The following is a 25,422-nucleotide window of genomic DNA, read 5'->3' on the forward strand; positions in this document are numbered from 1 at the left end:
ACTTATTCTCTAAAATGCTTTATTAACTAAGTTTGTTTTTCAGACTCATCTAGTAATTATTCTCAGTAATTACAATTCTCTCCTATAACTATATATGGAAGTGAATGTTAACAGGATAACATTCTAACTCTATAGTCAGTATTAAGCCTTTGTGATTACCAAACAATTTCATTGAATTTGCACTCACTTTGTAAAAATTATGCTGCATTTTGAATTGGTTTAATTTAAAATTTGCACTCATACCTTCAGTGCAACAATAACTGAAGGTAATTTGTGAATCTTATGTTTTAAATAATATTCAATTTTATTTGATATTTATTTTATTTTAATACTTTTGCTTTGATTATAAAATAATTTATATTTAAAAGTACAGAATAAAGTTAAAATTAATATAACTTGAAAAAATTAGATTGTATTTGCTTAGCATTTAGATGTGTTTTTATATATTCATATAGGTTTTTTTTTAATGAACATTCGTAGATTTATGTCTCTACTGATCTATATGCATTATATGTGTTATGGAACTCTTGGACAGCAAACTCAGAAGGTATCTTCTATAAATGTATAAGTGTATTTTTCCTAGGAAAAATAATCTTAAGGCAAGACTTCCTGTAGCTACATCCATATACTGTAACTTTCTGAGTCTCATACAGATGATTAGATTATGGTAGCAAGCTCACCTAAGCAATGTGAGAATTTTTCTTAGTGGATTTGAAATTGAAATGAACGTATTCTCACCTTATACTTCTTAGTTTGTTGAATAGAGGAAAACCAAATATATTCTGATACATGGAACAGAAAGCAGAGGACAGGAGGATGTATCAGGGGAGTTCAGCAAGACAAGCAGCAGAAAGGAACAGAAAGGAACAATTCAGAAATAAGGATTTAGTCCTAACTACTGTGCATCCATAGTCTGTTTATTTCCAAATCTTGCCCAAATTTTGGCCTTTGGTTTACATTGTACCTTTTTAGTTTTGTTTAACTGAGCCAGAGTGTTTCATTTATTTTAATATTGAAAATAACAATATATTTAAGATGTTTTTTTTTCATTTAGCAATATATTATGGATATTTTCCTGTCATTACTTTTTTTGGTAAAAATTATTTTTACAGTGTGCCTATTTGTTTAACCAAATTTTTATAAGTGGAGGTTCTAGGTTGAAGAATGAACATTTGCATAGCTATTCATCAATTTATTAATTATCTTCCAGAAGCATCTAGAAACAACAAATTTTTACACTTTTAACAGTACTAGGTATTGTGAAATTGACATTTCATATTAATAACAAATGTATTTTAAAATGCAATAGTAGAAATAAAGTATCATATACAATTTCTTAGCAGTTTAGAGTGCTTATAATTTAAATTTAAATTTTATCAAAAATTTTAAATTTGTAAGTTTTTATAAGAAAAAGGGAAGCCCAAATGTTATGTATTAGATTTAAAAATGTCTGACACAGAACACATGTTAGGCATGGTAGAAATGTTCAGAGGTGACAAAATTGGATTATGATGGCTATAATCTCATTAGCGGATTAGTCTACTGGATTAATAATTTGAATTAATTACTGGGTGGTAATTATAGGCAGGTGGGGTGTGACTATAGGAAGTAGATCATTTGAGGATGTAGCCTTGGACTATATCTGTCCCTGTCCCCTTTCTCTCTTTTGCTCTTTCCCTCCTTCTGCCATGAGTTGAGTTGCTTTTCTCTACCACAATCTTCTGCCATGATATTTCTGCTTTAGGGCCTGCTGACCACGGATGGGCAGAGATTTTTGAAATTCTGAGCCCAAAGTAACCTTTTCCTCCTCTAAATATTCTTTTCAGGTGTTTTGGTCACAGAGATGAAAACTAATACACCCAAATTATAAGATGTAAAAAATACCAATCATTTTTTAAAGTCTTGCAAACAATAAAAAAACAATAGTAAGCATTTTTAAAAATGTAGTATCAAGTTACACTGTTGAAATCCAGGTATTTTTCCTCTGGGTGGACAGAAATTACACTTAAAATGATTAAACTCTAGTTGATCATCCTATATTTTCTTAGATATATGCTAAGACCTCAAGCACAAGACAGCTGCCATTAAACCAGGGGACATCTCCTGCAGTGGGACCTCTTCAGAATCTGGCCAGAAAGAACCACTACTAGCCTTAAATCACTAAAACCCCCTCCCTCCTCTTCACTGTGAAGAAGGGGAAATGGGCTGGGGAACTGCACCTAGCTCTGACAAGCTCTGTGAAGCCTCCCCTGCTGGCTCCACTCAGCCACAGTAATGAAGTAATTTGGGCCCCAAACTTAGGAAAGCAGATTCATCAAACCTCAATGACTGACACTAGGGGAGGCACCATGGGAAGCCTGGGGACAGTCCCTAGGATCCCCAGGGAGGTTGTACCAGAGGGAAGCTGCCTGGATATTCGGTGTCATAGAGACCCAGTGGGAAATTACCAGTCTATGCAGAAGGAAGGGGCTGGTCCCAGTCTTATCTGGTGCACAGCCTGAACAATGATCACAACTGACTAGTGACAGGGCTTTGTTTGGATACTTGCAGGACCTTGCATCAGATTTAGTAAACAGAGGGAATCAACACTCACCATTCACAACCTGGACCAGTGGAGACTAGTGTCCATGTTAACCACTTGAGACCTTCACTACAGTACCTCAGCTGGGGGGATACTTCTGCACCACAGAAAACCCACAGCCAGATGCTGACAGACAGCCACCAGGATCTTCACTACCATGACAAAGATCCTGTAGAGGGAAGCAGGTACACTGTGACCCATAGGAATCACAGGGATGCTCCAGAGCCTGCATCCTGATCCTGCACACAATAGAAACAACCAATTCACAACCCTCCAAGCAGTCAGCTGCAGACCCTGAGCTGACAAACCAGAAGCTGCTGGTAAGAGGTACATAGCAACTAGGGAACTGGCTCCTGTGCCCCAGCAGCTTGGGAGAGATCTACAGCCCCAAACTGATAGACGTCCACTAAATGTCCTTAATGAAATCGTAATGAAAATTAGGATTAACCTTATTAACCTAATGAAATCCAAATCAATATTCAACAAATTTTCTTCACCTCTGACATGGTTTATATACTATAAATAACTCCAATGTCAACTTTGATCATATATATAACCCTTTTACTTGAATAATAATTATTAACCCAATACCCAACATTATACCTTCAACCCATTTGAATGTATTTCATCTAATGGTTTAAAGCATTAATTGGAATCAGTCTTTCTTTGTTTTCCTAGCTGTAGTTAAAAACTGCTCCTCTTACCACTTACTCATCCTCTTGCATTATTTGCTATAGCCTCAAATACCAACCATTCATTTATTACTCCTTTCTACCTTGGCATGAATTTTCCTTTTACCCCCCTTCTTTCTCTATTTCCCCCTCCCCTATATGCCCAATCTTTCTTCTTCCCCCATTTTATTCCTCACTTAAAGTTATGGTAAATTTACTAATTTTAATAACTTTATCAACCTATTTCAGATGTTTATTTTAGGTTTATACTTGAGTTTGAGAAACTTCAAAGAATAATTTAAGGTTGAATAGAACAAGTCTTGGCTCTGAAGTGCTTATAGTAAATAGGGGCTCAGTGGCAACTCTTAAAGTGATGCTGATACTGGGTTCAGCAGAGGTCACAGATTGACTTAAAATACTGTTGTCTGGATATTCACCCAACCCAAGGCTCTTTAAGAAGAAGAAACTCACAAAGTAGTCTCTCAATAATAACATTGAATGTAAATGGTCTAAACTGCTCAACCAAAAGACATAATTTGGAATTTTTGGATTAAAAAAAAAAAAAAAAGAACTAACAACATGCTGTCTGCAAGAGACTCACCTGATAGGCAAAGACATCCACAGACTGAAAGTGAAAGGATGGGTAAAAACACACCATTCACGTGAATCTCCTAAACAAGCCAAGAGTCATAGAAGGTCACTTCATAATGTTTAAGGGAATCATTCATCAACAAGATATAATGATCATAAATATTTATGCCCCAAACAGCAGAGCATCTATGTACATCAAACAAACCCTTCTCAATGGTAAGAATCACATAGACCACGATGCAATAACACTGGATGACTTCAACATGCCTCTCTCACCAGTGGAGAGATCATCCAAACCAAACCTAAATAAACATTCTACAGAACTAAAAAATATAATTAATAATATGGATATAACAGACATCTATAGAATATTTCATCCATTAAGATATAATTCACTGTCTTCTCAGTAGCACATGGAACATTTTCTAAAATAGAAGCTCACAAGAAACAAATCTTAGCAAATACAAAAAAAATAGAGATCATACCTTGCATTTTTATCAAACAATAATGGAATGAAATTAGAAATCAACAATAAGATAAAAAACAGAACAAATGTAAAACCTGGTGTTTTGGTGTGGATGTGAGTTGTCCCTCAAAAGCTCACATATGAGGCAATGCAAGCAAATTCAGAGGAAAAAATGATTGGGTTGCAAAAGCCTTAATCCAATTAGTAAATTGATCCCCTGATGGGATTAACTGAATGGTAACTGAAAGAGATGAGGCATTGGGGGTGTGGCTTTGGGATATATATTTGTATCTGGTGAGTGGAGTTGCTCTCTCTACTTCCTATTCATCTTGTGAGCTTCTTCCTTCTGCCACATTGTTTCTTCTTCCACATCACCTCCAGACCCAAAAAATGGAGCTGGGCTTCTATGGACTGAGACCTCTGAAGCTGTGAGTCCTCAAATAAACTTTTCCTCCACTACAATTGTTTTGCTTGGATCTTTTAGTCACAGTAATGAGAGCTATTTGGAGACTAAATAATATGCTTTTGAATAATGAATGGATAGCAGAAGAAATCAGGGGAGAAATAAAAAATAGAGGTAAATAAGAATAATGATACAGCATATCAAAATCTCTGGGACAGTATGATATCAGTTCTAAGGTGAAAGTTCATAGCCTTGAGTCCATACATCTAAAGAATAGACAGATACCAAATAAATAATCTAAAATTGCATCTCAAAGCCTTCCAACAAAGAAAAGCCCAGGACTGAATGGATGCTCAGGCAAGTTCTATCACACATTTAATAATAACTAATACCAATCCTCCTCAAATTATTCATGAAATAGAAAAGGAGAGAACACTTCTAAACTCAGTCTATGAAGCCAGTATCACCTGATACCAAGACACATCACTGAGAGAAAACTTCACACCAGTATCATTGCAGAAAATAGATGCAAAAATTCTTAATAAAATATGCCAAACCACATACAAAATAAATTAAAAAGATAGTGCACCATGATCAAGTGGGTTTCATCCTAGGGATACAAAGTTGGTTACATATATGGAAATCAATAAATGTAATTCACCACATAAGTAGACTTAAAGACAAGAATTACGTGATCATCTCAATAGAAGCAGAAAAAACGTTTGACAATGTATAGTACCCATTCATGTTTAAAACACTAGAAAAACTAGGGATAGAATGAACTTACCTTGACATTGTAAAGGCTATATATGATAAACTCAAGGCCAACATTATTCTGAATGAAGAAAAATTGAAGGCATTTTCTCTAAAATGAGGAACAAGACAAGGATGCCCACTTTCACCACTCCTATTTACCATAGTCTTTGAAACTCTAGCCAGAGCAATTAGGCAAGCAAAGGAAATTAAAGGGATACGAAGAGGAAAAGAAGAACTCAAATTATCTCTGTTTGCTGAGGGCATGATCCTATATTTAGAAGACCCAAAAAACTCCACCAGAACACTTCTAGAGCTCATAAATAAATTCAGCAAAGTAGTAAACTACAAGATCAATACCATCAAATCAATTGCATTCCTGTACTCCAATGATGAATCTCCTGAAATAAAATTAGGAAAACTATCCAATTGACAATAGTCTCAAAAAAAAAAACAAAAAACAAAAAACACAACATACTTGGGATTCAATCTAACAAATAGGCAAAGGATCTCTACAGTAAAAACTATAAAACATTAACTAAAGAAACTGAAGAAGACTTAGAAGTGGAAAGACCTCCCATGTTCTTGGCTAGGCAGAAATATTATTGTTAAAATGGCCATACTACCAAAAGCACTACACAGATTCAATGCAATTCCTATCCAAAATTTCATTGATGTTCTTTACAGAAATATAAAAAGGAGTTATTAAATTCATTTGAAAAAATAAGAGACCCAGAATAGCCAAAGCAATCCTTAGTGAGAAAGATAAGCAGGAGGCGTCTCAATACCTGACCTCAAATTAACTATAGAGATATAGTAACAAAAACAGCATGGTAGTGACACCAAAACAAGTATGAAGATCAATGGGATAGAATGGAAGATGCAGATACAAACCTACATAAATACAGTTGTTTTAGTCAGCTTTTTTGATACTGTAACTTAAAGACCCAACCATAACAATTATAGAGGAGAAAATATTTATTTAGGAACTCATTGTTCCAGAGGTCTCAGTACTTAGGAGGCTGGCTCCATTTCTCAGGGTTCCAGGTGAGGCAGAACATCATGGCAGAAGAGTGTGGCCAAGGGAAATGGCTCACATGATAATCAGAAAGCAGAAAGAGAGGTCTCCACTTTCCAGATTCAAATATATACCCCAAGCCATGCTTCCAATTCCCACCTCCTCCAGTCACACCCCAACACTTCAGTTACCACTCAGTCGATCTCTATCAGGGGATTAATTCATTGATTGGGTTAACACTCTTATAACATAGTCATTTCTCCTCTCAACCTTCTTACATTGTCTCACACATGAACTTTTGGGTGAAACCTCACATCCAAACCATAACAACAGTTATCTCATACTAGACAAAATTGCCAAAAAATACTATGAAGAAGACAGCCTTTTTTAACAAATGGTACTGAGAAAACTGGAAATCCATATGTAGAAGAATGAAATTTAACCCCTGTCTCTTACCCTATCTCTTTGCACAAAAGTCAACTCAAAGTAGATCAAAGGTCTAGGAATTAGACCAGAAATTTGCACATGCTAGAAGAAAATGTTGGCTAAACACTCCAACATATTGGCTCAGAACTGACTTCCTTAAAAGAGCTCCTGAAGTGCAAGAAGTAAAAAAAAAAAAAATCAACAAATGGGATGGCATCAAATTAAAAAGCTTCTTCACAGCAAAGGAAACAGAATGGGGGAAAATCTTTGCCGTCTGCACCTCAGGTAGGGTATTAATATCCAGGATATACAAAGAACTCAAAAAACTTAACACCAAAAGAATCCAAATAACCCGATCAATAAATAACCCGATCAATAAATGGGCAAAGGAACAAAATAGATACTTCTCAAAATAAGAAAAACAAATGATCAACAAATGTATGAAAAAAATTTCAACATCCTTAGCAATTGGGGAAATGTAAGTCGAAAACTACACTGAGATTTCACCTCACTCCAGTCAGAATGGCAATTATCAAGAACACAAGTAACAATAAATGTTGGTGAGGATGTGGGGGAAAATGAACACTTATACATTGTTGGTTGGATTGCAAACTGGTGTAACCACTCTAGAAAGCAATTAGGAGATTCCTCAAAAAAATAGGAGTGGAACCACCATATGACCCAAGCATTCCACTCCTCAGTATATACCCAAAGGATTTAAAATCAGCATACAACAGTTTGGCAGCCACATCAATGTTTATAGCAGCACAATTCACAGTAGCCAAGCTGTGGAGCCAACCTAGGTGCCCTTCAATAGATGAATGGATAAAGAAAACATGGCATGTATACACAATGGAATATTATTCAGCCATAAAGAAGAATGGCTTTATGTCATTTGCTAGTAAATGGATGAAACTGGAGACTATCATGATAAGTGAAAAGTCAAAGGTAGAATGTTTTCTCTGATATGCAGAAGCTAATCCAAAATAAGTAGGGGAGGGAGGAAAAACAAAAGAATAAAAGAAAGATCAGTGAAGTAGACAAGGGGGAATGAAGGAAAGGGAGAAAGGATGGAATAGGGAAAGAAAATGGAGTGAATATGACCCAACTTTTCTCTCTCTATATATGAATATGCCACAAAGAATCTCACCAACATGTATATCCACTAATTAAAAAGAAAAGTATAAGTAAATAGCAGATCAGAAGACTAGAGGGACAGGAATGGAGGAGAATCGAGAAGAGGGGAATAGAAAGTACTGGAAACTGAATTAGAACAAATTATATTCCATGTTTTTATAATTATGTCAAAATAAATCCTATTGTCATGTATAACTAAAAAGGATCAATAAAATGATTATTATTAATAAAAAGATTATACAATGAAACAAAAATATAAAAATCCTTTGTTTTTAAAATTATTCTGAGACTAAATCATTCAATTTTTTATAGAATTATAGAAATGGAAGGAACTTTAGAAAGCTTTTAGTCCTAGAGATTGCACAGATATATAAAGCAATTTCATTTCCTCATCTTTCCTCTTACCTATTCTTGAAAAACAATGGCATATGTAACTGTTTCTTCTTTAAGTATAAAAAGAATAAAATACCAATTCTTCCAACAAATATGTATTGAACTCCCAGTATTTGATTAACACTTTTCTAGGCTATAAACAACAAAAAAGTAAAGTCCCAGTCTCAGTGGAGCTTATGTTCTACTGATTTGGGGAACCTAATAAATATCACCTTCTTATCTCTCATTTATTTGAAAACAATGGATAGGCCTAAGAGTTATGGACACTGGAGATGAACGTGTCTGTATAAATGCTGACAAAAATATTTGGAGGATTGGCTCAGATTGGTTGAAAGAATGGGCTTCATAATTTTGTACCAAGTCCTAAGCAAAATTATCTGTATGGGCACAAGAAATGCTGAGAATGGGCAGGGCTGCAACCTAAAATGCTGCTTATCAGGGTATAGTAAGTGCACATGTCCTCTGAGGCAGGAACATCCCAAAGATGGGGTTCGAGTGGCCGGAGGCGTGCATTCCCAGGCTCTCTGTCAAATCTCCATCCTCCAGAAGGGGGAAAAATGAACACTAAGTCGGAGGCCAGGAATTTACTCTAAAGGAAGCTCCTTCACAGAGAAACAGAAGCACTGGGGAATGGGACTTCTCTCCTAAGGATTTTTTTTACCAATTATCCCACAGTAAGATAAAAAAAAAAAAATCTTGTCTTGATGGTGCTGCATTTAACCTTTCAATTTGCTATATACCTCTTATTCTAGAACATTTTTTATGCCATTTTCAGACTCCCATAGCTTTTCTTAAATATAAATACAGAGTCCTGCCTCAATAAAGAAGAACATAAAGAAAATCCCATGAGAGTGGCCATATGTTATAGATTATATAGATATCTGTTTAAATTATATAATTGTTTTGGGGATTAGAAGAGTACAATAAATACTACTATTATTTTCCTTTTTGAAACCAATTAAGAGAAAGACAAAAATATTCGAGCAGATGGATATCCAAATAGAAGCTTGATGTAGATGAATGGTGTATGGGAGAATTTGATAATAACGAGACTCTCAACACCAAACCTGAGAATTCGGTTTATCCCCTATGTTACAGCCAGCTTTAAACAGCCACAGGCTTCCCTATGTGAAAGTGATTGTTCTGTCAACTTTATAACTTGGAGGCAATAACCAGAATGTACACTCCCTATAGATAGGGAGGTTCTCAGAAGAAGGAAAGGAATGGGGACTGAGCTGTGTCTCAATTCCTTGTTCCACATCTTGTCAATCAAATGCATCCCTTTGCGCCTTCCTCTTCTTCCAAGAGATTGAGAGAGATTGGGACTGTTCATGGAAACTGCCTCTCCAGGGAAATTTTAATAGTGAAAAATAAATATTTCTTCCTAACAATATGTAACTTAAAAACTAAATTTTAGGCCAGGTGCGGTGATGCATGCCTGTAATCCCAGCAGCTCCAGGGGCTAAGACAGGAGGATCTCAAATTCAAGGCCAGCCTTAGTAACTTAGCCAGGCCCTATCCAACATAGTGAGATCCTATTTCAATATAAAAAGGCAAACAAACAAACAAAAAAGGACTGGAGATGTAGCCCAGTGGTAAAGCATCCCTCATGTCAAATCTCCAATACTATTACCACTACTGCTACTACTACTACTACTACTACTACTACTACTTCTAAATAAAACATTAAATCCCATACTTATAAAAACCATAAATTATGAGAAAGCATGTTTATTAAGTGCCTTTTATGACCAAATTAAATAATTAAACTAGAGCATAGAATGCTAAAAAATGGTGTTAGAGGGAATGTGAAGAATAGGACAGGAAGTGAATAAGATCATGTGTGCCCAGGAATGTCAAAAATTAAGATTAAGTTGCCAAACCTTTTGTCATCTGTAAATAAGAACAAATACTTTTTACTTGTGCTAGTCAATTAGTATATGAATTTGATAAATTTTAAATTCATGAAGTCTGAACTTGTCAATAACTTTAAGGATAGTCTTATAATTAATGAAATCTGAATTTCATTGGTGATGACTTATTAAGAATTACTGAGATTTGCTGTGTGCTAAGCCACAAGGATACAGGAATTGTTATACATAATTCATTTTGTTCTGTAATGTTTTTTTTCTTTTCTATCCCTTTGAGGACTCTTCTACAGATGTCCCTTTTCTTTAACCTCTGACAAACAACCCATCCTAGACTGAATTAGTGTAAATTAGTGGAGTTCGGGCTTTAGCAAATTTTCATAAGAGGAAAAATGTCCTTAACCCTTTGTGAAACACACAAATGTTCTTAAGAATCAACTCGTGAAACTTGTTAAGATGGGTAATACCCACTTCCACCCTAAAATATTCTGATTCCATAAATCTAGGCTTGATCCATGAAGTCTTCCTCTCAATATGTTACTGATGTGATTTTTGGACTATGTCTTGAGAAACAGCATCAGGGCATGTACACATTCTAATCTTGAGACTGTTGGAGTTGATTAACTACTGCGTGCTCATTAACTACTGGTCCTTATTAACCATGTGACTCATTCCTTTGGGCAGCCTTGAGAAATGTGTTCCTTGCCACTTTTCCACCCACAGAGGTGACACAAGATTTGCCTTTAGTAGGGCACTTTTCTTCTCTTTGAGTTTGGGAAATTTATCAATAGGTAGAATATTTTTAACATTGGGAGACACTTAGAAATATCTAGAAATAAATTTTCCTATTGTGAAATCCTCTGTTCTTGGTCTCTTTTCTCATTGAATCATTTTGTTCTCTTCAGGAGGAAAGCAGATGACAACTTGGTTAAAGGAATCATGAGGGCCAAAGCATATGCTTTGATGTTTAAAAAAATGATAGCAGGAAATAGTACTAAGAGTGTTAAAGAGATTTTGAAAAATCTTAACTTAATCAATGCATCCATGAACAAAACAGATAGTGGAAGAGCAAGTATGTATTGTGGTTTAAAGCTTGGAGGTGTCCTGCTAGCATGCAGGGATGCATGCAAATACCAAAGAATATTTATTGACATCAGAGTCTACTCAATTAGGCGTAACTTAGAGAAGTTTCATTCTAGCACAAGGTCAGGTTTGTACTCTGAGACTTGGTCACACTTGGAGAGTGAGGGCTGCCAGGTGGATGAACCACACAATTACTCTCTTTGATCTCCACAGCCTGTTCCTCCCATGTAGAAGATCCAGGAATTTCTGTACGTTTGTGGGGAAAGAAAGGGAGCTGCTGAGGCAGAGTCATATATGTCTCTAAGATACCCAACTGGCATCATGGAGAAACATACTAAAAGAAAGAAATCAGAAGAGAGACCAGGAGATTCTTATGAAAGACAGATTTAATTAATAGCTAACTAATGAACTAATGAAACCAGAGCAAACTGAAGGAAGAAGATTTCATTGATTAAAAGCTTAAAAAAATTTTCCTCACTAATTTTTTTATGAAGTATGAAGGGGGAATATAAAGTGATATCCTACTTCTCAATCCAAACATCATGAGGCTCTATAATTTTATTCAGTCTACTCTGATATTTTGCAGTCTTGCCAGTCATGAACTGGGAAATTCACACGGATTAGACTTCAGAGCTCTCAGTTATTTGCAAAAAGTCCCAACATTCAGTACCAGTGGGATGTTGGCATTTGAAGAATGCTACCACCACCATACCACCGGAGCAGTTGCCAGGAGTAAAGTGGCTTAATAAAAATACGAATTTTATCCAAGGAGCGTTTCCATCAGCTTTCTCCTATTTTAATCTCAGCAGTTTTTAAAATAACATGAGATTGAGAGTAAAACCAAATTGAATTTATAGGAATCCTAATACATGCATAAAACTCTTGAGTTGAAAGACGAAGACCTATATTCTTTGACTCTATGTTGATCACTTTAAAGCCAATGGCATTACCTTTTTTTCAAATATTCATTTTCTCCTATTCATATAAAAAATAATGATGTTCAAGATTTGGCCAAACTATTCATATTACCAATTAAATTTTCATTTGTTTTAACTAAAAATACATGTTTGTTTGTTTATTTATTTTTGAGTTACTGGGAATTGAACTCGAGGGCAGGGTCTCTCTAAACTGCTGAGACTGGCCTTGAATTTGTGATCTTCTGGCCTCAGCCTACTGAGCTGCTGGGATTACAGGCATCTACCACCATGCTGGGCTAAAATCTATGATTTTATAAATGGACAGTGTTAGGGTTTTGATATTAGGTATCTCTCAAAAGCTCATGCATGAGGCAACACAGCAAAGCTTAGATGTGAGATGTTATGAGAGTATTAACATAATCAGTGTGTTATCTCCCTGATAGGGATCAACTGGGTGTAATTGTAGGCAGGTAAGTTGTGGCAAGGAGGTAGGTCACTGGGAATGTGCCTTTGGGATATATATTCTGTCCTTATTGAGCAAAGCCCCCCCCCACCTCCTTCCCTTCCTTCCTCTCCATCTCCCTCCCCTTCCTGGTGCATTTTCCTGAGCCACTTTCCTCTGCCACACCCTTCCACCATGATGGTCTGACTCACCTCTGCTTGGAGGAATGGAGCTGGCTACCTGTGAAACTGTGAGTGCCAAATACATTTTTCCTCCTCTAAAAACTGTTCTTCTCAGGTCATTTGGTTGCAGTAGCAAAAAAAAAAAAAAAGCTGACTAAAACAGACAGCCTCACTCTTTTGTAAGCAATTACAAAGAAACGGGTATTTAGACATACCACAAATTTACCAGAGCCATAGTATACTTTTAAAGATTGTTGCTCCTGGAAATAATGCTTTGTTCTTACTAAGTTTAAATGTTTCAACCAGACACATGGTATAGACCGTAATCTTTCCTTCATTTCTTATGATGACAGTGGCTACCTTTAAATTGTTCTTGCAGTAGTTTTGTTTGCCTGGTTGTAAAAGGGCATATTCTCCATAACATAGGGAATCCAAGGTGTTTGGAAAATTCTGTCCTTTTCTTTTCAAATGTTCATGCATTCTAGGTCTCCAAATTACAAATGTGGGGAGTTTCGGAACCTTAAAAAAAGCTGACTCTAGCAGTTGGTTCTGTTTATTATAATTGCACCGATCAACTTGCAAAAAGTTTCTGTCTTTATCATGTCATATAAAACAGGACAATTCGTGCTTAATTTGTGAAATATATGAAAAACATACTTACATGATATTTACTCTCAGTTTTTTCTTTTCTTATCCCTGAAATATGACTTAAGGTTTTTTTTGTTTGTTTTTTTTTTTTTTGCATTTTTGACCATGATTCATGTGATGATTTTTATATTTTATTTGAGTTGTCTCAAATTTTACTCAAAATTGCACAAAATAATACAGGTGAAAATGCCTTTAGATTGGTAGAAAATTATGGAAGAATGATGTTTTTGATTTTTACAGTTCTTGTCAATGGACCTTAAGTGGACTTTTCTGTTGCAATGGTATGTGTTTTAGTCAGCTTTTTCAATGCTGTGACTAAAGGACCTGACCAGAACAAGTGTAGAGGAGGAAAAGTTTATTTGAGGGCTTCCAGTTTCAGAGAGATTAGTCCAGAGAAGGCTGGCTCCATTACTCAGGGCTCCAGGTGAGGCTCAGCATCATGGCTGGAGAGGTTGGCAGAGGGAAGCATCGTGGTGATCAAGAAGGGAGAGAGAGAGAGAGAGAGAGAGAGAGAGAGAGAGAGAGAGAGAGAGAGAGAGAGACTCTACACCAAAGCCATGCCCACAATTAATCATTTCCTCCAACCACACCCCACCTGCCTCCAATTACCACTCAGTTAATCCTATCAGGGATTAATTCACTGATTGCGTTAAGACTCTCACAAACCAATCATTTCTCCTTTGAACCTTCTTGCATTTTCTCACACGTGAGCTTTTGGGGGGTACCTCACATCTAAACCATAACATTCTGTTCCTGGTCCCCAAAAGCTCACACTCATTGACAATGCAAAATACATTTTGCCCATTCCCAAGAGCCCCATAGTTTTACAGTTCTTAGATAGCTCTAAGTTCAAGTTAGAAGTCTTCTTTGAGGCTCAAAGCAATCTCACATTGTAAGCTTCTATAAAATTAAAAGCAATTTACAAGTATCCAATATATAATGGTACAGATAAAACATTTCCATTCACAAGAATACTGACATAGAAAGAAGGGATAGGACCAAAGCAATACTGAAATCCAGCTGGGCAAATAAGTCCTGTAGCTCCATGTCCAGCATCTGGGGAACATGACATTGTGATGTTTTTTTCCAAAGGGCTTGTATAGTGTGTTTACTTTGATAAGGAAGAAACTAGAAGGTCTTCTAGATCTCATTTCAAATCAGAACCAGTATATTAGAATGAAATAGTTTATTGTAATAATTTGGGTTACTTATCTTAAATGCACTAATGCACATGTTCACATTGAAATACATTTGTCACTCATTACACAGCATCAACACATCTTCCTTCAGCTTATTCCCTACTCTTTTGTTGTGTTTCAGTTGTTTATTGTATCATCTGCAAACTGAAATTTTACTACTATTCTTGCTCTTGGAAGATAAACAGGTATAAGCTCCTTAATTCCTTCAGCTCAGTTATATCCTCCACAAAACATGGGGTGGAATAGGAAGAAACTGAGATCTCATCTAGCTCAGAAAGTATATGATGTTCTTAAAGTTGGAATTATAATTTCTTTGAAAAGTTACTATTTTAATATTTCCATCCAAAGAAGTATCTATTTTGAATTTTTGTTTCCTTTTAAAAACATTTCCATGTATGTGGCAAATCAATTCCTTGTGAATAGTCTTTGGATTGGCATCTTTTCTAAGAGTCTTTCTAAAGCACACTAATAGATTAATCAGGTTAAAATTTCTGCTGACTGGTATTTTGTTGCTTTCAATTTGTGGAGAATATTTAAGTTGCTTGGGTTGCAAATCATCAGAACAGATATTGTATAGAGAAAGGAAAATTATTCTGTACTATAATGCAGTTGTGCAATTTATGTGTGAAGATTAGAGTTATTATACAAATGGGATTATAGAGGTATATGCCATTCAGTTTTTGAGCCCTCAAAGGCCATGTCTTTTCCTATTATCCTCAGTCTCAAGGATATTGCAGTTACATAGTGTGTGTATAATATTGATTTAATTGAATTAGATTATTCATGCTGTTATTTTTCTACTGCCCATTTTCCATGTGTGAATGTGCCTGTGTACACTCTGATCAAGATCTATCAAGGTTCAGTTCTACCAACTTAACATTCTCCTGTCCATCATCCTTCTTCTTCCTCCATGTGGTTTCTGAGACTATACCACAGTAGTTTTCACAGGGCTCACTAGCTCTTAGGAATCCTTAGCCATTGGCAACCTACACTTCTGGGGTGTCAAGCATGAACAGGAGTCACTATTGGAAACACATTGATTCAGAAATGAACTTTTTTTTTTTGTAAGACCTCTCTCAGCCCATTATCTCATTCTCTCAAGAAATTTGTCTACGTCAACCATAAACTTCTTTTATTCAAAAGGAGGAGTATCTCTTTATCAAAGAGTAATTTTTACTTGTGTTCCACATACACACTGGAACCTCCCCCCCCATGTCCTGCGCAGGCAATGGATATGAGGTTCCATTGGTGGAATGGGATGGCTGAGAAATAAAAGCTAAGGCAATAGAATGTTGAAAAAAAAAACACAGGACACAGAATATAATTTCAAAAAATGGGGGCAGGACAGGCAAGCCGATCACAGAGATTGAGCTTCTATACTCTGGCAAAATGGAGCCCATGACTGCTTTATTTATATCAGGGGACATCAAAGGCCTTCTCATAGAATATTCTCCAAAAAAGGTTAAAGATGGACTGTCCTGTTCCCATTGGGTTATGCCGATCTTCAGAGAGATCACGAGATCTTCCTAGCAGAGGGAAGATAAAGGTCCTGTGCCTTGGGCAATCTATTTTGTGGGAGAGCCATGCGTAGTTCCCAAGGTTAAACCTAAACTCTCCCTGCCTACATGCAGAGAGAAGATCTTCCTGTGTTTTTCAAGGATGGCTCCCTGCAGGAACTTGCCATTTCTTTTGCCTTCTTCCTCAACCTCTTCTTTCCTTTTGTTTTCTTTTTTGGTTTCAAGTTATATGTTCCCTAAAAATAACTAACTGGAATAAATCAAACTCACTCTTAACACTCGCATATACTATTTCTTCTTAGTGTTTTACTTCATGACCTGACACGAAGTAGGAGTCATTTCAAATTTTCATAAATAATCTGGCTGCTTTCCTCTAACCCTCCAATAAAAGCAAACTCTTAAAGATGAATAGTAACTGTGTAGCAATCCCAGAGAGTTTCTTTTTTATTCATTGCCCTCTTCTAATCATCAAACCACCGTGACTCCCTTGTGTTCTACCATGTTTTTGTATCACACCTAGATTCATTGCTCCTTTTCCTTTCTCTAAGAGAAGCAAGAGAGTGAGGAGGAACCTAGTAGCTGGTGATAGTTAACGATATGCAAACCCTGGTGTTACATGCTTTTATTTTTATTTTTTAACCTCTTCTTACTTTTATTCTTCAGCATAGTTCCATGAGGAAGATATTTTCCCACTCAAGAAAGTCTAGAAATTTTTTCAAAGTCACACAAATCTTGGTGAGACACAAATGAGAACCCATATTCCTTTCTTACTCCGTGGTGTCTTGTGACCTTGTGTGTCTTTACCTCATTCCACCATAATGTGTAGACAGGCATCTGCTGAAATTTTATTCCGTACTTTGTTTAATTTAAGGTGTTTGCATATGGTGTTTATGTTTATCTCTTAGAATTATATGCAAATGGATCTAAAATATCTATTTTAAGCCTCTCAGAAATGTGACTTATTTTTCTTTCCTTCCTTTCCTCCCTCCCCGTCTCCTCCCTGCTTTCCTCTCTCCCTTGCTCCTTCCTTTCCTCCTTCCCTCTCTGCATTCCTTTTTTGCTCTCAGCCATGGTAGATATGTCATGGTATTGCTCTCATTGCACACTTATTAGAAGCTCAGTTTTAAACAGGAGGAAACAGAGGCTTAGAGAGTTTCCTAACTTGGTAAAGGTTAAATAGCTAGCAAGTCCAGAACCAGGCTTGGAGCTGACTTTCCTTTGAAATCTTTGCTCACCCCTGCTCCTGTGGGAACACTTGCTGTTTTCTGAACATGCACTTTTCTTTCTTACTTCTTGCCTTGGTTATGCGGTTACCTCCTATTCTCCCTACTAGAATTCTATTGATTTCACAAGGTAATTTTCAGTGGATCCTTCCTGAAACCCCCTGACTGGATGTGTTGCTTCCCCATCTCCAGCATCATAACATTTTGCATCCCATATGCTCAGTTTCTGTAGGCACTTATGTATTTTCCTTCTGTAACATACTTGCTCATTGAGGTGGAAACTGTCTTTCAGATACAATAAGTGGTCTCAATAAATCTTGTTAAATTGTCACAGATTCCATCCTGGCAATGCATTGTTTCCTTAAAAACAAAACAAAAATGCATATGGCAATTATAGATTTCAAATACAGGATTACTAAAATAACTGATTTTCATCATAATTTAGAGATTTAAAAAATAGAGACTGTATTAGTATTTGTTTCTTTCTTCATAGCTATTCAGTTTGCTAAATTTATTTTCTCCCTTATTCAAATTCTTACTCTCATCCACAGGACAGAAACTGCTAGGAAACCTCCCATTGCTAACATTTACAATGTGTCGATTGCAAATAATTTTCAAATGGCAGTGAGCTCATTATAGTTGATGGTATTTTAATGTCTCTTTAATTTTTTTTTGTAATTACTTTTGAATCCAATGAAAGAATTTTAAGCCTTTTGTCTAATTTCTCTAGTATAATTAAGCAAGACAACTACAAGGGTCTGATCCAACAAGATTGTTTTGAATTTCCTGTTTATTTTGTTTCTGGATTCTCCAGTTTCCAGTTTGAGAGGTTAGACTTCAACACTTGTATGGATGGAATTCCCACAGAAAGCTACTAGAGATTGGTGTGTGAAGGATTACAGCCTGGGTATAAAGGAATCATGTTTCACCTTTCTTTCTTTATTCTCCAGCTGCTGTTCCTTAAATAAAACTTTAAAAATAACTTTTATAGGGTGGTTAATACATTCCTACCCTGTGGGGACAGGCTAGGTTCTCAGCTGCCCCAGATTTCAGGCAAGCTCTAGTAATTTGGGTAAAGAAATGTGCTTTTGTCTGGAGTGTTGAAGGATTGCTACAGGGTCAAGGCAAGAGCAAGGGAACATGGCCCCTGATGAACTTGGTTCTACACACAATTTCCTAGTGGTAATAAGGGAAGAGAAATGCAGAACTCAGGTGGTGAGGAGTCCACAGCATCATAGGAGTAGTCTGAATTTTAGGGGGGAAGAAAGAAAGTCATAGCTCTTAAACTTAGAAGGTCTTATGCCTTCCTCAAGTACTTTCTTGTATCGTTCTTGAACCACCATTTATTGAATTATTCATTGATATTTGGCCACTTGTGGTAGCATCCAGCCTCACTATGACTACTTATAGAATTCATGCAAGCTTAAGCTTCCCAGTTTTCTTAGGGAATAAGCTGCACTTAGGTATATTGGGCAGCCATGAATCCCTGTGATCCTTTGTATAAGAACTGTTACCCCCTTGGGTCCATAGAAAGAGCAGTACTGTGTGCTGTCATCTTGTCCTGCACACCTCAGCAGAAATAGTGTTGAATCTGTGAAGCCAGTGATTTAGCCATTTGTGCTTCAGAATCTACTTACCTCTGTGAAAGAGATTTAGCTTTCTTGGAAAAATCCAACTGAAAGGTGGGAAGGATTCCAAGAACTAGTAGATGTTCAATGAGGTTAACCTCACATAAGATGGAACAAGCAGATATTATTGTACCCATTTATAAACTTGAAAAGCAAAATCCAAAGAAAGACAAGTAATTGAGTCATTAATGAAAAATTATTGTGTTACTTATGTCCAGGTGTGTAATGTGATAAAGAGGGGCAGTGCGCAGTGCATTAATATTAGTATTACTATAATGTTAATTTATAAATACATGGCCTGTATAGGTTAAGCATCCTAATCCAAAAATATGAAATGTAAAATTCTCTAAAGTCCAAACTTTTTGAATGGCAACTTATGCTATGAGTGGGAAATTCTACACATGACCTCATAAAGGGGTGACAGTCAAAACACAGTCACACGAAAAATACTGTATAAAATCACGTCCAGGCTATGTGTTTAATGTGTATATGAAACATAAATGAACTTTGAGTTTAGATTTGATTCTTATCACCAAGATACTTCATTATGCATATGCAAATATTCCAAAATCCAAAAGAACCCAAACACTTCTGGTCCCAAGTATTTCAGATAAGGAATGCTTAAGCTGGATGTGATAACATGATGTACATTATAGAGCAGCAGGTAGTTTTATTGTAGTACATTTGTATTTAACCATATCCTGAATATTTCATTCATTTGTTTTTTCATTTTTGTGCTATAAGGAATACAACTTTTATTCTTTGATTGCTAATTATGTTCTTAAATGAGATTCTTAGAATTTAAATTACTGGGTGAAGGGGGCTGGAGGACACTTATTATCTTTATATGCATACCATCCATTTCCCTTCTCCTGGAAAGGCCGTCTGGATAATCCTTTGTGAACCACCTTTCACTACTCTATCTCTGTGATTCAGGTACTAATTCAGACAGGACAAACCCCACATGCAGTGCATATGTCTAAGGGAGCTGAGCCAGTTCTCTAATCATAGTGATTGTTTCAGAGAGAAGCATGTGACCCAAGTTATGCCAGGAAGATACCATAAGGTATAATATTGGTGCATTACAGAAAGTCCTGGGGAAGTTGGAGTCTTCTTTCTTCCAGCTCATTCAGCCAGTAGAACGTAGGCCTACAGTGCAGGTTGCCACTGTTTATATGGAAAGAACCACCTGCCTGAAAAATAAAAAGCCATCACAGTTGAAAGCAGAAATGATATGCAGAGAGAGATTCGTAATTACATGTTTGAACACCGGGCTCCAACACAAGCACTGTTTGGAATTTTCCCGTGTGAGCCAATTCATCCCTTTTCTCATCGCAGCATTTTGAGTTAGGATTTTGCACTTTCAAGCAGGAGTGCTGTTTTAGTACAATGGCTCCAAAGGGTCTGAATATATTTGAGGGTTCTTAGAGACGTTGCAAAATTAATTTCTAGACAGCACTACCAGCCATGGAGTACTCACATCTGGGTGCCAGTATTGATACAAGTAGATTGTATTTATATGTGAAAATATCCCCTTACATTTTACAATTTTTCACATTAAAGGACATTTTACATTTCTTCTGTGATTTGTCTGTTCATGACCATTGCTTGCTTTTATTTTGGATGGTTGCCAATATATTTCTTCATTTTTACGAGTTTTTTTTTTCATTAAAAATATAAGTAATTCTTTTGTAAGTTTGTGTCATACTTAGTGAAGATGTTTCCCATTTTCCATTTGTTCACAAATTGGAGTGATATTGTATATGAAACTCTATGTAGTTTTCCTTGTAACTGTCATAGGACTCATTATTAGAATGTCATTTACCTTCTTAAGATGAATTAAAAGTTTCATCAATATTTTCATATTTGTATTATGCTTCATTTTAAAATTTAACCTATTCCTCTGCTGGAATTTATTTTGGTAAATTAATTCATTTCTAGAGCTGTCAGGAGGTGGGGTGTTCTTGTGAAGAGAACAGGGGTATTTCATGGAGCCCCTGTTCTGGATTCAGCCACACTTAAGGGAAATACAGGACCCAGGGCAGACCTGCTGTTGAGACTGTCTCTGTTTCTTCCTCTTTGGCCTGGGTTCTCAGTGTATTTCCTCAAATGTCTCACTTGTTTTTGCGACTTCCCTGTCCCAGTGGGATCCATCTAACCACCCAGAGAAAGACTAAATCTGGCTTTCACTTCCAATCCAAATTCCCAGTAAAATGACCCTGTTTTTCTAATTTGGACACGGTACTGAATGTTGCCCTGAAACAAGGTCATGTTGAATGAACCCTGGCTGCTGGGAGCCCATTCTCTGTGGATCAGATTCCTCACCAAAGAATCAGGGGAAGGGTAGTTATCAGAGAAAGGGAAAAAAATTGAGCTGGGGAGAGATGAAGACATAAAAAATTATTTTTCAGATGGCTTGCTAATAAAAGTACTTATCGGTACTCTATTCTTTCATTTTTAATTTTTAATGTTTGCTCTGTCCTCTATTAAAGTCTTGAGACTATGTATATGTGTGTTTCTGGGTTAAGATTTTCTGGTATAGCCAGGTGTGGTGGCACTTGTGTGTAATCCCAGCAGCTCAGGAGACTGAGGCACAAGGATAGTGAATTCAAAGCCAGACTTTGCAACTTAGCGAGATCCTTAGCAATTTAGCAAGACCCTGGCTCAAAATAAAAAATAAAAAGGATTAGGAATGTGGCTCAGTGGTTGAGTGCCTCTGGGTTCAATCCCTGGTAACAACAACAACAAAATTCCATTTTTATACTAAGATATATTTCCTTTTATTCTCTTTCCTTTTAAAATTTGTTTGACATATATTCCTCCATTTATTCTTCTAGGAATATTTTGTTGTATGTTGAAATAAAATAACTACTTATAATAACTATTGTAACTTATTAAGGAAAACTATTTTTTTTTGCTTATTTACCATATAATTAAATACTTTTCCAGTTTATGGTAACTCTAAGAAATTTCCAGTAAATAAATGTTATTATTACCAATATTAATAGTAATTTAATCTTTTCCTTTCTTTATGCTACTTCCGTTTTATGTCTTATAGAATTGGTCAGATTGTCTGATAAAACAATGATTGAGTTAATACTCGATGTCTAGTGAAAACATTCATAAGTCAAATGTAGCCTTAGAAATTTATGGGAGTTATATTTTTAAAAAATTTTTTGGTACTGGGGATTGAATCCAGAGGCATTTTACCACTGAACCATGTCCCCAGCCCTTTTTAAAATTTCGAGACAGGGTCTTACTAAGTTGCCGAAGCTGGCCTTGAACTTGTGATCCTTCTACCTCCGCCTTCTGAGTGGCTGGGATTACACACGTGCACTACCACACTTGGCTATGTGAGTTATCTTTTTTTTTTTAATGGCTTTTTAGTTGTAGATGGACACAATACCTTTATTTTTTTATGTGGTACCAGGATCAAACCCAGTGCCTCACGCATGCTTGGCAAGTGCTCAACGACTGAGCCACAACACCAGCCCATGAGTTATCTTATGTATCATTGTTTTGCTAATCAAGAAATTGTGGCTTAGAGAGGAATGTTCATTTGACCTCCTGAGCATACAAACATGGGTCTGTCTGACTCCAGTGATCATATTTGTAAAGATTATCCATATACTCTTCAAAAAGGGAAAACAAAGTTATCATTATTTGCAGAGATATGGTTATACACTTAGAAAGCTCAAAATGGTTTTACAATAACCATTAAATTGTTTTTGCAGTCTAAAAAGGTCACTGGTAAGACTTTCCATCTTTGGAGGCTTTTTAAAATATAACTGATAATTTTGCAACCTTCTGTATGGATAACAGCCTATTCGAGTTTTCTATTTCTTTTTCCTTTGGTTGATGTTGATAACTTTTTCCTCTAGAAAATTATCAATATTATTGAGGATTTCATAATTCTTTTGAATAAGTCTTCTGAATTTTAATTTCAAGAAATAGCTATAATGTTTAATTTCAGAATCAGTTACCCTGCAGACAGGGTAAAGTATACGGGTGACAGACTAATCTCAAAAATATTCTTAAAAATGAGAAGACAGATGATAGCTTATAATTATTAAATCATATGGCAATGGATTTCCATTTTTATTCTTTTTATAGGAAAGCAAACTGGCCATGGAGGTACATGCATGTATTCCCAGACACTTGAGAGTCTGAGGTGTGAGGATCACCTGAGCCCAGGAGCTTGAGGGCAGCCTGGCAACATAGCAAGACCCTGTGTCAAAAGAAGGTAGCAAATGTATGCAGAAATGTCTAAATGAATGTAAGCCTTTTACCTTTCTATCATTTAAGCACATTTTTACATTACATTGTCATTTGATTTTTAAAAAATGAATTTTAACTGTATTAATTGTGGAAGGCTTGTGTTGCTATTTCATCTTCCAAATAGTTTAACATAGTAACTTTGTAATTCGTAGCCTCTAAACAATCTATGTGTATTAATTTCAGTATGATGGGAAACAGACAGATTATGTGTGTAGGGAAAGCACTCATTAGGGTATGCCAAAAATACAAGGATGTAGGCTATGTTAGCCTCCTTTGAGATATCCTTTGTGAACCAGAGTGAAATAAATCTCTAGTGGGGCCTGTTAGCATCCTTCAAACAGGAATCTGCAAGCACAGGTGAGTAGGATAGGATCAATGGAATCATCAGTGAGACAGATTAAATTTTCATTCAATTTTACAGCTGCCCTAATTTTATTCTGGATATAACCTTGTTGTTCTTTTGTTATATTGATTGAGTAGGTTGTGCAGTTCAGAATAGTAAACTTGGAACTCAGTTCTGGTCTTAATTTTGATTCTGGTTTTAAAATTTCAGACAAATACTCTATTTCCTTGAAATTTTTGCTTCCTTTATACAGTAAATGCTATCTTTCCTATAGTTCCAAAAAGAGAAAATCTCATAAATTATGATTTTTTTTAAAAAAAGTCTTTTTATGGAAAAGTCCTAGGAGTGTTAAATGTCTTTCTCAGGGTCATACTGGAGATAAAGCTACAACAGAGCTCCAACCAATGTCGCCTTCCACCTTCAGATTCTCACTATCAGTAGCATCAACACGCTTTTAACAAAGATTTCATAGCTGTACAAGGGTTAGCTAGGAGACTGGTTAATGATGTTATTACTTTTATAAAAATACATGCATGTGTATTTATTTCACAGATTTTAAAATATGGATAGTGACTAAAAGAACTCTAATTAAAATAGCAATAAAGTTACAAGATAACGCATTTAGGTAAGTATTAATATTTTTTTGCTATATAGTAAGAAGAATTGGGGAAAATACAGAACAAATAATTAAACATATGTGGTAAGTTATATTTTCCAAAGATGGTCACAATACCCATCTTCCATACCATGTTTTGGTTACATTGCTACTTTGAGAAGTGAGTCTATGTTCTCTCACCTCAAACCTTAGTGGTTCCCTGAGCTACTGTATAAGCAGTCCATCTTCCCAGAGGCCACCATGTTGTAAGGAAGCACAGGCTAATCTATGTGGAAAGGCCACATGGGAAAACTTTCAGAATACCTAAAGAGAGAAACAAGGCCAGTCCCACCTGTTATAGCTTCACTTATTGTCTGATTGATAACCTGACTCAAAACAGCCCAGTGGAACTTCTAAATTTCTGTCCGTGAAAACTTGAGAAACAATAAAATGATTGGTATTAAGTCATGTTCGATTTTAACAACTGGCTACTATTCTCCCTTCTAAGAAAACTAAAGTTTTGGTTAATATTTTAGTGATTTTTCCAATGTCTAAAGAAATATTACATTAAGTGCTGATATTGGAAATTTTTTAGTGAGGGGCCATCTTTGTTTAAGAAAATTTTATGGTAAACTGAAGGCTAACATCCTGAGCATGTGGATTAACAGAAGGCAAGGAATAGAGATATGGAATCTGTCTTTACCTAAAAAGAACTGAGGTGGAGAAAGAGAAGCATTTACTAGGATGTTGTCTGAGAAATATGTGAATGGAACCTTTTAAAGATTATTGTGTCTAATTTTCTGTGTAAAGTTACTTACATTATTGGAGTACAAACGTTTCATTCCCTGAGGTAAATCACTTCGCTGACTTTAAAAAGTCCACATATGCCCTCATTATTTTGAGTGAGGGGATTTCATTTTGATTGACAGATACTAAAGAAAACTCCTGAATTACACACCTGGGGTGATACAGTGGAGATAAGGATAGCATGTTCAGAACATTCAGAAGACCTAAAGCTGAGCTTATTAAGTGAAAGCAGTTGCTCAGATGGACCCCATTT

Source organism: Marmota marmota, unplaced genomic scaffold, assembly GCF_001458135.2.
Source record: "Marmota marmota marmota unplaced genomic scaffold, marMar, whole genome shotgun sequence".
Classification (NCBI taxonomy): Eukaryota; Metazoa; Chordata; class Mammalia; order Rodentia; family Sciuridae; genus Marmota; species Marmota marmota.